General features: G+C 46.0%; 1 protein-coding gene across 6 annotated transcripts in view; it reads left to right on the plus strand.

Annotated features, from left to right (window-relative positions):
* The first annotated feature begins 8,148 nt into the window (after positions 1–8,148).
* The window catches only part of OSBPL3 (oxysterol binding protein like 3), a 177,785-nt gene continuing 168,643 nt past the window's right edge, over positions 8,149–17,290 (plus strand). For 2 of the 6 annotated variants that reach the window (XR_012010850.1, XM_072783727.1), the window contains exon 1: positions 8,151–8,384. The gene's annotated coding sequence lies outside the window, so the exon portion shown is untranslated. Of the gene's footprint in view, positions 8,385–17,290 lie in introns of all 6 variants that reach the window. The other 4 variants (XM_072783731.1, XM_072783734.1, XM_072783735.1 and 1 more) reach the window with 4 other exon arrangements.

Below are 17,290 nucleotides of genomic sequence, written 5' to 3' on the forward strand. Positions count from 1 at the left end.
TTTTTCCCTCTCCCTTGACTTTTTAAAAAATATATTTTATTTATTTATTTGAGAGAGAGAGAAAGAGAGAGAGAGAAAGAGAGCTCAAGCAGCGGGATTGGCAGGCAGAGGGAGAAGGAGACTCCCCCCTGAGCAGGGAGCCCGATGTGGGACTTGATCCCAGGACCCCGGGATCATGACCCCAGGCAAGGGCAGATGCTTAATCCACTGAGCCACCCAGATGCTCCTCCCTTGACTTTTTAAAAAATAAATAATTGAGGTGAATTCACATAACAGAAAACAAACCATCTTATTATTTTTTTTAAGATTTATTTATTTATTCATGAGAGACAGAAGCAGAAACACAGGCAGAGGGAAAAGCAGGCTCCCTGCAGGGAGCCCAATGGGGGACTTGATCCCAGATCCCAGGGTCACACCCTGAGTCGAAGGCAGATGCTCAACTGCTGAGCCACCCAGGTATCCCAAAACTAACCATTTAAAAATGAGCAATTCAGTGGCATTTAGAATATTCTCAGTGTTGTGCAACTACCTGTTCTATCTACTTCCAAGACATTCCCATCACTCCAAAGTCAAAGGTCATACGCATTAAGCAGTTCCTTCCCATTCTGCCCTCCCCTTAGTCCCTCACAATCACAGCTCCTGAGTTAGGGCGCAAGGGATGCTTTGACATGCTGATGTCAGGTGTGTCATATCACTTCTATGTTCATACTGGTTTTCTTTTCTATTTGGAATGAAATACAGCAACACTTGGGGTTGCTTTCTCAACATCTATTCCTCATTTTTTTCCTGATGTAACAGGAGAAATGCATTAAGATATACGTTAGTAACAATTCCAAAATCTCAATGATGTAACCACAAAAATTTATTTCTCATTTGTGGTAAGAGTGTATTTCACCTCAGTTGGGTCCATACTCCTGCATCTTTATCTTTCTTACACCAGGAGGCAGGCAGAGGGAACAGTCTCTGACTGCGAGAGTGCTGGTGCCCATGATAGGATATTAGCAGAGCAAGGCAAGCACTGGCTCTTAAGGCTTCTACTGTCATTTTAGTGGCCTAAGTATGTCATGTGGCTAAGACTGACTTCAGTGGATGGTGGGGATGGGGTAGTGGGTGGGAGGAAGGGGAGTATAATCCTCTCTTAGTAAAGGAAAGCAGATATTGATGAAATGTAACACAGTCTACAATATTTGCTAATTGAACTCCAGCTTTTTGTTTGGTTTCATTTTTCCAGGGAGAACCTGGTCTAAATCAATCATGCCGACACTTGGCTAGTAACTGCTTTAAGTGTGAATGGCCATGTGCCCCAATTCTGGCCAATGAAACATGAATATCATCTGGCTGGGGAACTTGTAGGAGACGCTTCTTATAGACTATGACTGAAGGGAGGGATATTCTTTTCTGCCTCTGAACATGATGTTGGTAACTGGTGTATCTGCATCATGTCCAGCCTGAGGAGGAAGCCCTCATGGTGAGCTTGGCAGAGCAGAAAGACAGGAAGAACCTGGGACTATTGCTGACATGTTTGAGCTTCTGAATGAACCAACACCGAAATCACTATATCTGCAGACTTCCTGTAATGTGAGATAATACATCTCCTTCCTGTTAAGTGATTTTTAATTGGTTTTCTCTTCTTTGAAGCCAAAGTATTCTAGCAGACAAGAGGAACATAATTTTACTACCTTGCTAAATGAATTTAGATCATAGTTTTGGGAAAAATATGTTTATGCATTTGTTCAATAAACAACAGATAAAACATCTTTTACGTAGGGAACACTGTGTTATGTTGAAGGGAAGAATAAGAAAAACCACTTATAATCCAGAAGCGAATATCAGAATAGAGGCAAGAAATGCTGGTGCTTTGGGATACAGTGGCGTTGCTGGTAGAGACTGAGATGGGAACTGAGGGAGGCTGGAACAGGTCTTGGCTTTCTGGGTTATTCTATATCTACTGAAACACGTCAAAGAGGATGTAACACATAGGACTTTTTTCTGCCAAGATGCTTGTTGGAGCTTTGAAGGAAAGACGTGGTGGATGCTCACTCAATCTGACCCAACCTCCTTCTAACGTGCCTTACTGGAGAGGCTGAAAAGCTGAAGATTACATTTCTCAGCCCTCCTTACAGGTAGACTTGTGAATGTGACTTGGAATGTACCAATCAGATGCATGCACGCAAGGCATGAACTGGGAAATGAGGTAAGAGAGGAGAAGCAGGATTCGAGGCATCGTTTTGCTGCTGTGGTTGGGGCAAGAGGGGCTTGGGTCTGGCACTTTTGCCAAGTCTTTCTGGTTTGATGGGCAGCCCTCCTTTTTTTTTTTTTTTAAGATTTTATTTATTTATTCATGAGAGACACAGAGAGAGGTAGAGACATAGGCAGAGGGAGAAGCAGGCTCCCAGTAGGGAGCCTGATGTGGGACTCGATCTTGGGACTCTGGGATCACACCCTGAGCTGAAGGCAGACGCTCAACCGCTGAGCCACCCAGGCATCCATCCAGATGGGCAGCCTCCTGACGGTGGCAGGAGTGACAGAATTTTAGGAGCCCAGTTCGGCTGTGGCTGCTATGTAAATACTTAACACGTGTGGGTTATTATTTTTATACTTAATATTTACCCAAAAGAATACTACAGAATGCCCGTGTGCTAGGAAGACAGTCTCGAAAAGTCAATGGAATGCTCAGCTTGACTTCCAAGGTAGCTCAGTCCTGAAGGAAATATGGTGTCATGGCTCAATGTATATGACGTTAGTGCCCTTCTCTTCTTCCATGTTCCTTTTTTACATGTAGCCTGTGCTCCCACAGTATAATGTGCTAAAAAACTGGTTCTATCAGATGCTTGGCAGAAACCTAGGTTGTTGTCATTAAAGATGAGCAGTCTTTCTCTAGAACATTCCAGAGATTTTCAAAATCTGGTGAAGATCACTATCAGAGTGAGAATGAACTTTAGTTGCCCTGGTAGTATCCACTTAAACTGAGCAGGAACTCTGTCTACACCAGGAACCCTAACAGTGGTGCCACTCCCTCTACGAGGATGACTTGACTGCAGTAAATAGCAATATTTGATCAAAAAGCTAAAAATGTCAACAAAGACATGCAGGAAGCGATTCTTTGCTCCCAAGTCCCCAAATGATTTCACGCTTCTCTAAACACAGTTTTGGTACCTCTTACAGGACTTTTTCTATTTTTTAGCCTGTATTGGTTATTTATATCCATTTCTGATCTGTCCAATATATGAAACTATAAAAATATTGAGGGCAGGGACACCCACTGATTCATCTTTGGATCTCTTAAAGTGCCTGCTAAAAATGGATCCTTTTACAAAGGAGCCTGTCAATCTACATTTAATAGGGGAATTGGTGAATTCCTCCATTGTGCAGTCTTTCGTCATGAGGACTAAGGCTTTTGAAAGAATGCTTACAAGGTGTTCCTATGAGACTAAATACTTTGATTCATATTCCAGATTAAGGAGAAAAAAATATGTACAGGTTGGGGAAGGTTGTATCATCACTTCAGACAACTGTTTCTTCCACCTCCCATTGACGATGGAGGTGGCAAAAAGAGGATACTTTGAGGAGGTAGGAGACTCAGCGTCTAGCCACTCATAAAGCTGTATGATTACAGTCAAATTGCTGGAATGAACTCTGTCCTCCACCCCCATAAAAGGGATTGATGAGGTGATGAATTATGGTTCCTTCTCATCACATTTGTCATATATTCACCATTCTAGAAGATTGAAGCTCTAATTGTATGATGATTTAAGATTTTTTTTTTTTAAAGGTTTTATTTATTTACTCATGAGAGATACAGAGACATGGAGACACAGGCAGAGGGAGAAGCAGGCTCCCTGGGGGAAAGATGATGTAAGATCTTAATCTTAAAATGGCTTGGGATCCCTGGGTGGCTCAGCAGTTTAGCGCCAGCCTTTGGCCCAGGGCGTGATCCTGGAGTCTCAGGATGGAGTCCCACATCAGCCTCCCTGCGTGGAGCCTGCTTCTCCCTCTGCCTCTCTCTCTCTGTGTTTCTCATGAATAAATAAATAAGATCTTAAAATAAATTAATAAAATAAAAAGGCTTAAAGTTCATATAGCCCCAGCATGGGGATTCTGGATTCTATATTACCAACATGTGGACACTGGACACTGATTTATCAGTAGCAGCTTTGTAAAGCACTGTATTGAGAAGGATTCTGAGGCCCTATTTGGACTCAGTAGGAAAGATAGCCTTTACTTTTTTTTTTTTTTTTAAAGATTTTATTTATTTATTCATGAGAGACACACAGAGAGAGGCAGAGACACAGGCAGAGAGAGAAGCAGGCTCCCTGCAGGGAGCCTGATACGGACCTCGATCCCAGATCCCAGGATCATGCCTTGAGCCAAAGGCAGACAGTCAACTGCTGAGCCATCCAGGCATCCCAATAGCCTTTACTTAATAGCGATGTCTGATATGACGCAGGGCAGGGAATGGCAGCATGTAAGCTAAGTAAGATATGTCACCCCTGATCCAATCCAATGCCTTTACTGCACAGGAAGAAAATGAGAAAACAGAGAAAGGTGATCTCAGAATCAGGAAGTGGTCATGACCGGACAGGAACCCAGGTAGTCTTATTCTAGAGGCCTCGGGCGTTCCGCACCGTGACACCCCATTATCATCAGCTTCCTTTACCATCAAAACATGTACACTCGAGAAACATCTTGCCTATTACCAATTTCAGAAGCTCAGAACATTCAGTCAATTCTGGAAAATTCCCACCGTGATGGGTATGCCTCCAAAGATAGAAAGTATTTGTTCAACAGTTGAAAGAGGATCCTCAGAAACTCTTACTATAGAACCACTCATCTCCACCAGAGGAGACATTCAGGTCCTTGCTTTATTTATTTATTTTTAAATTTTTATTTATTTATGATAGTCACACAGAGAGAGAGAGAGAGAGAGGCAGAGACATAGGCAGAGGGAGAAGCAGGCTCCATGCACCGGGAGCCCCATGTGGGATTCGATCCTGGGTCTCCAGAATCGCGCCCTGGGCCAAAGGCAGGTACTAAACCGCTGCGCCACCCAGGGATCCCAGGTCCTTGCTTTAAAATAAAACTCCGAGGGAAAAAAATAAAATAAAATAAATAAAATAAAATAAAATAAAATAAAATAAAATAAAACAAAACTCTGAGGAGAAAGCAGATTTAGGATATTGAGATTTTTCAAAAATTAGAGCTCTGCATGGGATTCAACTTTTTTTTCCTTTTGTTTTTAGAGGCTGGTGAACCTGGAAGCTTATTTAGAAGAGGAAATGAAACTCTGAAAAGGCACAGTATGTTCCTTACTTTCTTGGAGGTGAGTCGCAGTGTGAATATGAATAACTCATCCTATCCAATTAACTGCCTCAAGTACATTTTTAAAAAATTTCTTAAAATTTTTTTTATTGGAGTTCAATTTGCCAACATATAGCATAACACCCAGTGCTCATCCCGCCAAGTGCCCCCCCTCAGTGCCCATCACCCAGTCACCCCAACCCCCGCTCACCACCCCCTTCCACTACCCCTTGTTTGTTTCCCAGAGTTAGGTGTCTCTCATGTTCTGTCTCCCTCACTGATATTTTTACTCATTTTCTCTCCTTTCCCTTTATTCCCTTTCACTAATTTTTATATTCCCCAAATGAATGAGACCATATAATGTTTGTCCTTCTCCGACTGACTTACTTCACTCAGCATAATACCCTCCAGTTCCATCCACGTCGAAGCAAATGGTGGGTATTTGTCGTTTCTAATGGCAAGTACAAATAGACAAAACAAATAGACACACTTGGCTATTTGGAAGAAATTGAAGAAAAAGCTAGGAAGGGTTTGCTAGTTTCAACAAGAAAGCCCTATGCTAATAACTTCCTTTAGGATTTAAAGCTTGTCCCCCCGTGCTTTTTTTTTTTTTAATAATCATTTAATCTTGGGAGAATGGAAAAAAAAAAAAAGCTTGTCTCCTGCAGAAAAACAAAAACAAAACAAGGCTAATGAAACGGGGTGAAGAGTGGGAGGTTGAGAGTGGAAATGAAAAAAAAAAGGGGGTGGGGGGAGAAAGAGCTTGGAGGAGAGGGAGGAAAGAGCGAGCCTGTCTCCCAGGGGGGAATTACGGAAAACTGGAGGAAGGGTTTGCAAAACAAAGTCTGAGCGGCTCGGGCCTTGCGGGCCGCGCGTGGCCCAGGTGCCCCCCGAGATCTTCCGGACCTGCGCGGGCGCCCGCCAGACCTGCGGGGCCACCTGGCTTCCGCCGGGGCGGGGCTCCACTGGAGAATTTCCGAGTCATCCGATTTCAGGCCTGGCCCGCGAAGGCCCTGGGTGCGCGCGAGGCGGGTCCTGCGCGCGTGGGGACGCTCCCGCCCTCGCCCGCCCCCCGGATCCCAGACGTTCCCGACGCCGCGGGGATCGCCCCGGCACGCGGAAAACCTAGCGCCGCGAATGAATCGTAGATAGTGTGGCTCTGGCAAGACACCTGGAAACCTCAATTTGGGGTCAGCTGGGAGGCGGGAAACGCGTCCAGGGCCGCAGGTGATACGTGGCGCTGCAATTGAACATTTCGGAGCCGGCGAGTCACACGCATTGTTCAGCTCGCTCGGGCAGGTTCGCTGCATCTCCAGGGAGCTTCTTTTCCTTTGCCTGCAGCGCGGCGTGGCCGCTCCTTTCCCCGGTTCTGGAATCTGCACGAAAGCCACCTCCGGGGCAGCCCGGCTGGCGCAGCGGTTTAGCTCCCGCCTTCCGCCCAGGGCGTGACCCTGGAGTCCCGGGATCGAGTCCCACATTGGGTTCCCTGCATGGAGCCTGCTTCTCCCTCTGCCTCTCTCTCTCTCTCTGTGTCTCTCATAAATAAATAAATAAATAAAAAAGAAAGAAAGAAAGAAAGAAAGAAAGAAAGAAAGAAAGAAAGAAAGAAAGAAAGAAAGAAAGAAAGAAAGAAAGAAAGAAAGAAAAAAGAAGAAAGAAAGAGCAGGCCACCTCTGCCTAGAAGCCCACAGGGCACTTCCCAGCGCCCTACCGCATACTTGTGACAACTCCGCTTAGCAATGACCTCAGCGTTCAGCAGTAGTTACTCGTTTGTCTACATTTGTCTACGTTCTTTGTGCCTGGTGCGCTTCCCGCCGGAACGTAAGCCCCTGGAGAGCAGGAACCGGGGTGCAGTCATCACCCAAGCGAGCGCCCATCTGCTCCAGGCGCCCGCAGCAGGCGCCGAGTAAATGAATTCCCTTCCCCACCCGGCCAGTTGGGGCACTGTGCTGCGGTCTCTAACGTGGCCCCAGGTGACCCAGGCTGCCTTCCTGCTAGGGTCCAAGGGGGCGAGGAGCGAGTGGGCAGTCAGGTCGGGCGGACTTGCGTGTCCATCCAGGAGCTGGGCAGTTTCATTGCAACTGCGATGCCCTCTCCCCCTGCCCCCTCGTCCATGAAGAGCATGGAACAAAACCACCACAGTCCCCTCAGGTCCTCTCCTGGGACCCCGGCACGACTCTGCATCACTGCCTCTGGATGTTAGGGTCACAGTCTTGGACGGGCGTCCCCCGCCGATTCTGTCCTTTGTCATCCGATGCCGAGCCCTCCTTTCACTATGTTTTCCTCTCCGTTCTCCATCCCTTTGCCTGTGACACCCTCACGAGGTCGAGTCCGCTTTGCCCGTTTGCACGTGTGTCCCCTGGCACGGTCTCCTTGAACCAGCCCCTCCCGCTCCGCCCTCTCGTCTCCCCGTTCTGCTTCTCTTCCCTCCTTCCCGGGCCTGGACACGCCGCTCGAGGAACATTCGTTGAGCCCCCACAGCACGTGAGCTGCGCGCGGGGCTGCCGGCGGCCCTTTTTCGGCGCTGCTGCAGCTCCCCGCTGCCCCCCTCCCCACCTGCCGGGAACCTGGGTCCCAACTGCCCAGCCTGCGTCACGGAAGCCGCTCGCCCCTGCCCAGCGCATCGCCCCGCCCCCTTCCTCGGAGCCGACTCCTGATTGGTGGGGGCGCGGTCCTGCTGCCGGCGCCCGCCCGCCCCCCCGCGTGGCCCCGCCCCCGGGGCCGCCACAGGCTCCTCCCCCTCGCCCCCGCCCCTGCGCTGCTCCTCCCGCTCACCTACCCGCGGCGCGCCGAGAAGTTCTGGGCAAAGTACCGGGGACCGGCCTCGCGAGCGCGGGGCAGCGAGCCGGGCAGGGCAGCAGGGCCCCGGCGCAGGGCGGCCGGCGCGCGGTGCGGGCTCTGGCCCCGCTGTCCATCCGCCGGTGGCCGTCCCCGCCTCGATCGCCTGCGGCTGGCGCGGGAGCCGCCCTCGGCGCGCTGCGGAGCGGGACCGGAGCGGCGGGCTCTGCCTCCTCCCGGCTCTGGGGACGGATCCGGGAGTCGGCACCGGAGCCACAGACGGCGTCCCCGGCGGCTGAGCGCGGCAGGTGAGCGCCCGCGCGCCCGCCGGGATGGTCCTGGGGGTGGGGGCTGGCAAGCGCCGCGGGTGGGGGAGGGCCCCAGACCCCGGGGACCCGGGGAGGAACCGGCACTGGGGCCGCCCCGAGCGGCGGGGATGGCTGCGGCGGCCGGCGCCGGGCTCCGGGGGCAGGGCCGGGCTGCTGCTGCCCACCCTGGAGCGCCGTCCTCGGAGGGACTGTCCTGCCTGGGCAGCGAGAGGCGCGGCGCGGGGCGGGAGATACAGGAAACCTGTGTGGGGCGCCGAGCGCGGGCGGCGCCGCCTCCGCGGGATGGGGCGTGCTGGGGGCCCGGGCCCGCTCGCCGCCCCCCGGCTCCGCCTGCCCCCCTCCCGGTTAGCCCCGCCGGGGACACCCGCCCCTTGGGCGTCCCGCGCCCTGGGGAGCGTCTGCAGCCCCTAGAGTCACTGGAGGGCGTTATGGTTGATCGTCCAGATATTTCTTAAGCCGGGCAAGCCGCCTTCCTTCGTTAATGCAACTTGCTGGCCACCTTCTGCACACCTGCCCTCTTCCCCCGGCGTCTCACAAAGTACCGGCCTCAGCAGGACCCTGACCTGGGGGCGGGGGGAGGGGGGGCGACTCTGAACTTGTCGCTTTGGACGTGCACGGGAACCGTGCTGGGTGCATCTGAAGCCCTCCCCACCCCACCATCTGAAGCCCCCAGATGTTGCGCGGACCCTCACAGTTGGAGCGCTGGGTTGGGTATTTAGAAATATTTTAAGCTGCAGCTGCAGAAGAGATCCCCACACTGGTAAAAATGTAGGTCTGATTTCTGATCATCCAGACTCTACCTCTAAATGTCATACAAGATGAATTTCCCCTTCTGGCCGAAGGGCACCAATCAGGCAGGCCTGGGCTGAAATGCACCCTAGCTAAATGATCATTCCTCCCCCACCACCCCCCGCAGCCCCCCAACCAGCGTGCTGGCACCCCACCCCGTTTTGTGTTCCTCATAGCACTCCTCTCTGTCTGAAATTATCTCCTGGGGCTGTTTATTGTCTGCCTTCCCCCCACTAGAGTGGAAGTTCCGGGCAAGCAGAGACCTTATCTGTCTTGTCCATCATTCCATCCCCAAAGTCAACAAGAGTGCCTGACACAGAGTAGGGATGCAAGAAAAAATTATGGGATAAATGAATAAAAACTTCTCTGTAAAATATGAAGAATGGTGATTTCACAGCTGGTTTTGATTTTCATGCTTATATATCTTTTTTTTTTTTTTCCTGTTGGGAAAATTAACGTGTACCAGTAACTATGATTGATTGAGTACCTACTAAGAACTGGATATGTGCTAGGAGATTTATATAGATTATCTCATTAAACATTATCATAGTCTTATTATTAGGTAGGTATTTCTAAGCAGATGGGAAGTTGAGACTCTAGCAGGTTAACCAGTTTCCCCAAGATTATCCTGGCAGACCTAAAATTCTAGTTCATTTTCTGTTGTGCTGGACCACTTCCAAGAAGCTAAAATGTAGTTTTCACCATTACAGCCAATAGACATTTAGCTTTATTTGTAATAAAAACTGTATTGCTTAGTGCTCGCTTCGGCAGCACATATACTAAAAACTGTATTGCTTAGCCAAAAGAATACTTGGTGCTTTATCATTATTGAGATACAGTTTTGATACTAGCTAACAGTTTTATTGTAGGACAGATCCCACCAGGCTGCCATAGCTTGCATTTGCTGATTTAATCTTCACCCTCTTAGAGGCAGTGTTTTGAGGTTGTCTCCATTTTTCAGATCAAGAAACTGCAGCCTAGGTTCAAGAACTAACCCCAGGTCGATAGTAAATTGCTGAACTAGATTTTGTTAATTGACTTTCTGACTCTGAATCTTTAGCTCCTTTCACGGCACAGAAATCTCTCCTGCTCCCACTATTCAATGAGTTGCTGACTTACAGAGTCCAGTGATACAATGCATTTAAACCATGCCAGGTTGGGCTGTGCACTTAACTGCTGCCGGTTATCAAGCATCTAGTTGTACTCTTTTTGGAATTGTTGAGACTCTTACTGCCATTGATTTTTGTGGTTGAGCTTATGGTTTGTGGGCTTGATAGATGGGGGACATTTAATAATAAGGAGGAAAGGAAATTCTTTCACTTACATTGAAACTTTCACCTAAATCTAAAGAGAAACCTGATGGGTCTTACCCACTATGGTAAATGAACTCTGAACACAGGGATGCTTTATGCCTCGTAAGGAAAAGTGATGGAAAGCTAGCTGGTTTCTCTGTTTCCATTCCTAGAACTGGGGAGAGTCAGAAAGCACTACAGACTCTTAAATGCTCCTGCAGCAACCTTTTAGTAAAGGTGCTACATTTCAGCTCTTTGCTCTCTTGTACTGAAACTGAGGGCAAGGAGAAGTTTGTTTCATGGTTACCACCTAAAGGGCTAATGGCAAAATAGGGTGGAAAGGAATTTGCCATCCTTTTTTCCTTCTACTTCCATTCCAGTTTTAGGGGGTAGTTTAATGTTTTTCCCTACCCGAGGAGCTGAATAATTCAGTTTTATTTATAATGTGCCTCTTAGAAATACTATGTTTTCTTAACTGTTAATTCCATTTCAGGAGTACCCCAGGAGGGGTTGGGGAACCCTCCAACCTAAATGCCCACAGAAGTGATGGGGGTGTGCCTAAAGAGGAAGATGGAAGCTGTTCAGTTGAAAGAGCCTTCCATGCATAATTGAGAGTTGTTTATAGTTCCCTGTGAATTTCTTTTCTGTCTACATCTTATTCATCAGCTTTTCAGTCCTCTCTTCTGGAAAATTCTGTCTTGACTTCCCAGTCGCTACTGTTTCAGGCCACAGTTTATGCTTACCCGAACTCTTGGCTCTCTCCTCCTCAGCACCTTTCACACGGATCCTTTCCTGTTGCCCCTGCACCCTGTTAGTTCAGGGTCTTAGGGACTTCTGCGCACTGTCCTAACATTACTTACAGGTGGACTTTCCTCCCTCGGGCTCTCCTGCATATCACAGGCAGGTAAATTCTTTAAATGCTGTCATTGTGTTGCTAAAAATTCCTGAGTGGCTTATATAGTTAATGGTAATGAAATTAATAGCAGCAGCAATAGCTGCTGAACTTCTTGTGCCACACTGTCCTACGTGCTGTAGATGACTTATTGCCTTTAATCCTCAGAGCAAGACCAGAGTAGGCCTGTTATTATTTTTAAAGATTTTATTTATTTATGGGAGAGAGAGAGAAAGCATGTGTTGGGGAGGAGGGCCCCAGAGGGTGGGACAAGCAGGCTCCCCACTGAGCAGGGAGCCCAGCACGGGGCTCAATCCCAGGATCATGACCTGAGCCAAAGGCAGATGTTTAACTGAGCCACCCCAGGCACCCATAGTAGGTACTGTTATAGCTCCAGGTGTGGCTGCTTTACAGCTAATACTAGATGGATCTGAGACTGAAACCCCAGGTCCTTTCTTTCCCCATTTAGTCGTAGAGTCCTTAGCCTAGAGTCAGGATTTGGCAGCCTGGGCTCAGTGCCCGCCTTTACCCTTCATTCCCCAACCCTGAGCACTGGCAGCCTGCACTTTACTCAGCAACTGAACATTTTGCTTTTTGCCTACCCTCTTGTTGCCTAGAAAGCACGTTCATTGTCTCTTGCTGTGAAAAACCAAGTCTTTCAAGGCTGAACTAAAAGGTGAAAGTCCTCAGTTCAGTTTCTCACCACTGAGTATATTGATTTCTTTCTTTCCTTTAGCTCTTTATTCCTTTCATATCTCCCCCCACTCTCAACCAATTCCTCCACTCTGGTGCCTCCTGGCTTGTTATTTATTCAAATGTACTGCCTCCCTCAGTAGACTGTAAATGCCTTGAAAGCATGTGCCCATGCCTCATGTTTCTATCCATCAGATCGCCAAGCACAGTAGGCTATCCATAGTAGGTGCTCAATTAAAGAGAGAATATGAAAGTGTTATATTTGGTTATATTGTTAGAATATTCTGGGAAAAAAGTCATTGGAATGTAGCATTTTGTTTTCTACATTTTGGTCCACAATACCATAATGTCTTCATCAATTTAGGTTGAAGTGAAAGAAATCCTATTTATTGAAATCCACAGAGAGTGCCCATTCTGATTGTTTTCACCTTGGAGACACTGCAAGGAGCTCTCAGACCCATTCACAAAACAAACATTGTTTGTAGAATAAATGTCTTTTATCTTAAATGCACTATTTTTTCATATATCTGGTAATGTTATTAAAAACAGATTAAAACAGTATGGAATTGAAACTAAATTTTGTTCACTTTTTAGAAAAGATTTTGTTTATTCATGAGAGACACAGAGAGGCAGAGACACAGGCAGAGGGAGAAGCGGGCTCCTTGCAGGAAGCCTGATGTGGGACTCGATTCCCGGACCTGGGATCACGCCCTGAGCCAAAGGCAGATGCTCAACCACTGAGCCACCCAGGCGTCCCTTGTTCACTTTTTTATAGATAAATGAACATTTCACGTTTTTAACCAGATTTACTAGATCCTCCATGAATCAGCTCTGGTTCACAGTTCGTCATTCATCACTTTGCTGTGTTTCCCAGTCACGTTGAACTCATTTCAGCCCCTGCCTATATCCGCAGGGCTATGTGTCATGTGCTCTGGCCTCCCAGTTTTGCATAAACTTCTATCCTCTTTGTAATCTCCTCTTCCTCACTCACATCCACCTGGCTGAGTCCCACTTGTCTGTCATGTTTCAGCATGGATATCCTGTGCACGAAGTCCTCTGCTGTCTCCCCATGTTGAAGTTGGAGAATGCTCCTGGCACTCTGGGCCTACCCATTTTATAGGGAGCAGTGAGCATACCATTCTGTAACTGTTGATCACTTGACTGACTCTTTTCTGAAGCCACTGACTCTTATTTGGTGAACATTAGAATCGCTTTTAATAAATTTCCCTCTGTAGGCCCCACTCCCGAAGCTTTTGGATCAAGGGGCTTGGGGTAAAAAGAGCTGGTCACTGGGGTTGTGTTGTTTTGTTTTGCTTTAAAGGAGTTTTTTTTTTTTTTTTTTTTTTTTTTTTCCATTCTGTATCATAGCTGGATAGTATCCCATTGTGTGAATGGCATAAACTTCATCCAGTTACTTATTTTTAAAGCAACAGCTTTATGGAGATAGCTTTCATATTTTATACAGTTCACCCACTTAAAGTATACAATTCAGTGATTCCTGGCATAGTCACAGTTGTGTAACCATCACCGTAATTAATTTTAGAACATTTCATCACCCACAAAAGAGATGACACCCATTAGCAGTCTTCTCTGTCACCCTGAAACCACTAACTTACTTTATGTCTGTATCAATTTTTTTTCTTTTTTTTTTTAAGATTTTATTTATTTATTCATGAGAGACACAGAAAGAGAGAGGCAGAGGGAGAAACAGGCTCCCTATGGGGAGCCTGATAAGGGACTTGATCCTGGGACTCCAGGACCACACCCTGGGCCGAAGGCAGGGGCCAAACCCCAGAGCCACCCAGGGATCCCCAGTATGGATTTTCCTATTGGGACATTTCATGTAATTGGAATCATATAGTATGTGGTCTTTTTGTGTCTAGCTTCTATCAATGGAAGTGTTGTATTCAGAGTTCATCTCTGTTACAGCTTGGATCAGGACTTTTCTTTTTCATTGCCTGATACCACCCCGTAGTTTGTAATACCATGTTTTATTTATCCATTTGCCCATTGATGGAACTAGTATTATTAAGTCCCCCTTGAGTGGTCCTAGTGTGCAGCCAGGAACTAAACCAGAAGTTCCTTTGAGTCTTGTTCGTTGTGTCTTGGGATGAGAGCAGTGTGTAATAAACATCTGAATCAAAGAAGCATTTTATTAAAAGTACAATTCTTATCATGTCGGTGTCTTCAAAAAATCTCGTTTAAAAGAGCTTTCATATTTGATTGCTTAGATCCCAATTTGAGCAATTGTACAGTTGTTAAAAAAGAAGATAAGGGAATTTGGACATGGATGAAATGTTATGATTTTTTAGCATTTGCTTCAAAATAATCTGAGGTTGGGCAGAGAATTTAGAGGGAACAAGGCTATCCATGAGTTAATGAGTTAATGATGACTGAAGCTGGGTGATTAATTCATGGGGTTTTAAAAACTATTCTCTATATTTCAGTTTACTAGGGCAGCCATTGGCCACGTGTTGCTACTGAGCACTTGAAATGTGGCTAATGCTTATTGAGATGTACTACAAGTATAACGTATATATTGCGTTTTGAAGAGTTAGTACAAAAAATGTAAAATTATCTCAATTTTTGTTTATATGTTCAAATAATAATATTTTGGATATAGTATGATAATATATAATTAAAGCTAATTTCATCTGTTTCCTTTGATCTTTTTAATAGGTTACTTAAACATTAAAATTATGTATATGAGTCATATTACATTTCTGTTGGGGTAGTGCTACTGTATACTGTTACATATATCTGAGATTTTTCGTAAATTAAAGATATATGAATTTTTTAAAGTCTGAAGTAAAATATTTTTCATTTCATAAATGATTCCTCTTATATGAAAAGATTGAGAAATATTGATTTGTTCAAAGATGATTCTTTGTGGGAAGCTTGTGGCAGGCAGGCTGTAGTCTTGCAGTGTCATTCCTGGGCTTGCTTCATCGATGTGAAAATTTAAAAATTTTTTATAATAAATGGAGAAGCAGCATGAGAGAGTTGTTCCTTTAGTTATTTATCTGATTCTTTTGTTTTTAAGTTGATGAACTATTTCCTCCATTTTGGAAAAATAGAGAAAATGCAATGGTAATGTCATTGTTCTTATTCACAATGTTTATACCCTGAAATTGAATTTTTCTGGATTTGATTTATAATCACCCTGCCTAAATCTGTTTGTTTGTGAGTCAGAATGTGATTGTTTTGTTTCTAGGCTTCCCAAGACCCTTGGAATATGAGTGGAATATGATTCTTAAATAATAAGTGGACTTACGGCTGAGAAGCATATTGCTTTCATATAAAATTTTTTTAGATGAGCATTATGTCACTCTCTGGATGTCTTTGTTTACTCACAGAGAGTAGACCTGAATTGAAAAATAGCTTTGATGTAAGCAGAACATAATCAAATTGCCATGAACAGCCCAAGAGATCATCAAAGGATCTGTGACTGTCAGTATAAAATCAAATTTATTTTGTTTACTCTCTACAGTTAACATATTAAAATCTAATTTTTAAAAGATGTGTGGATCACATTCCTCAGTATAACATTTCTCCACTTATGTATTAAAATGTAGTACAGTTAAAGAATCCCATACGTACTTTCTTGATATCAAATGCTGTAATACAAAAAATTTAAAGTTATAGTTTAAGTCTTAGAAAACAAATTTTTCTTCCCCAAATCGTTTGTGATGGGCAGTAATCTGAAATGTTTCAAAGCAAAAGCTAAATAATAATATTTTTTAAATCTCACAAACATTATAAACATTGAAGTAAATGCCTCCCTGGAATGAAAAAGTGGGAGTTTGATTTCTGCTCACACACATAATATGTATTGTGTCAGGTGCTAGGCTGTGTGTGTACAGGGGAATATGATGAATTGGACAGATGTGGAACGTCCCCTCCTGGAACTTACAGTTTAGAAGGGGATAGAGTGTTAGCTACAGTGGGGACACGTAGCTCAAAGGGAATGAGTCTGGATTTTAATTGGGACTCTGGGGAGAAGATTTCCATTTTTCTACAGGTCATGATCGAGGCTGCTGATTGTCTAAAGGAGGAGGGGAAAGAGAATGGGGCTGGGAATCCTCAGAGGATGACCCAGGCAAAATCCTGTCCTGTTTGTTTTTTTTTTTTGTGTGTGTGTGTGTGTGGCTTGTGGCAGCCAGATGGAACTGAGTGGGAGGAGGGGCTTAACGTCTCTTTTGAGCTTTTGAATTGCTTTCTATGATGCTACACAGGAATTGAATCCAAAGTTGAGTTTTTACCACCTTTGTAACTGAAACTGAATGAGATCTAACAACCTGTTCTCTAGCATAGCCATGAAAGTAGCTTAGAATCCCTTCCCAGCTCTAATTCTGTAGTAGCTCATTGTCTAGCATCTGAGTTACAAGTGAGTGTGGGGTATTTGAAGGCCTCAAAGCATATAGGGTAGATCCACTTGGGTTTTTCTCACAGGTTCAGAGCTGCTTCAAGCAGCAGATCTCTAGCATATATATAATTAATGGAGATGTCCTTTGGAGCTCGTTGGAGTCATTGGGGAATGGGGAACCATGCAGCCTTTAGAGGTGGTGATGATGACTACAAAGAATAATGAAAACAGCAATGGCAGCTAGTAACTGTGAAGCACTCACCGGGTGCTAGCCTAAGTGCTTTGCTTACACGACCTCATTAGATCTTCGGGGAACTTGTGAGGTGGCTGTCATCATCTTGGTTTACCGGAGACCAGACAGAGGCTGGGGAGGAATTACTTGTTCTTTGGTTGTCCGGCATCTACTCATCCTTCCTGATTTCCATTTGAAGAATCACTTCTTGGATCTAGTGTGCTGATTCCAGAACAGGGGCTCCATTCTCCTTGGCCATGGGTAGGCCTGTGAGCCGGGCTGGACTCCGGGGCCAATGCCAAGGGCCGTGGACATTCTGCTGCAGAGGGTGTGTCCGACCAGACCATTCCTGTCTGCACCACATTGTTGTGGTCTGGCTTCCGTTCTCGTGAAGCTGTGCCAGGGCTTGCCTCTCCTCTTACTTCCTTAAACTGGTTGTCAAGGAGTCTCTCGTGTCAAGCAGGAGCCTGTGTGGAGCAATGGTGCAAGCAGCTAAGGTACTGCAGCGAGGAGATCTCACTGGGACCAGCATCAGCTGACAATACTCCAGAACCCATAATAGGCAGAAGTAGAGGAGGTCTGCAGGGGCCCGGGACTGATGAAATCCCATTAAAAAGGGGA

Source organism: Canis lupus, chromosome 18, assembly GCF_048164855.1.
Source record: "Canis lupus baileyi chromosome 18, mCanLup2.hap1, whole genome shotgun sequence".
Lineage (NCBI taxonomy): Eukaryota > Metazoa > Chordata > Mammalia > Carnivora > Canidae > Canis > Canis lupus.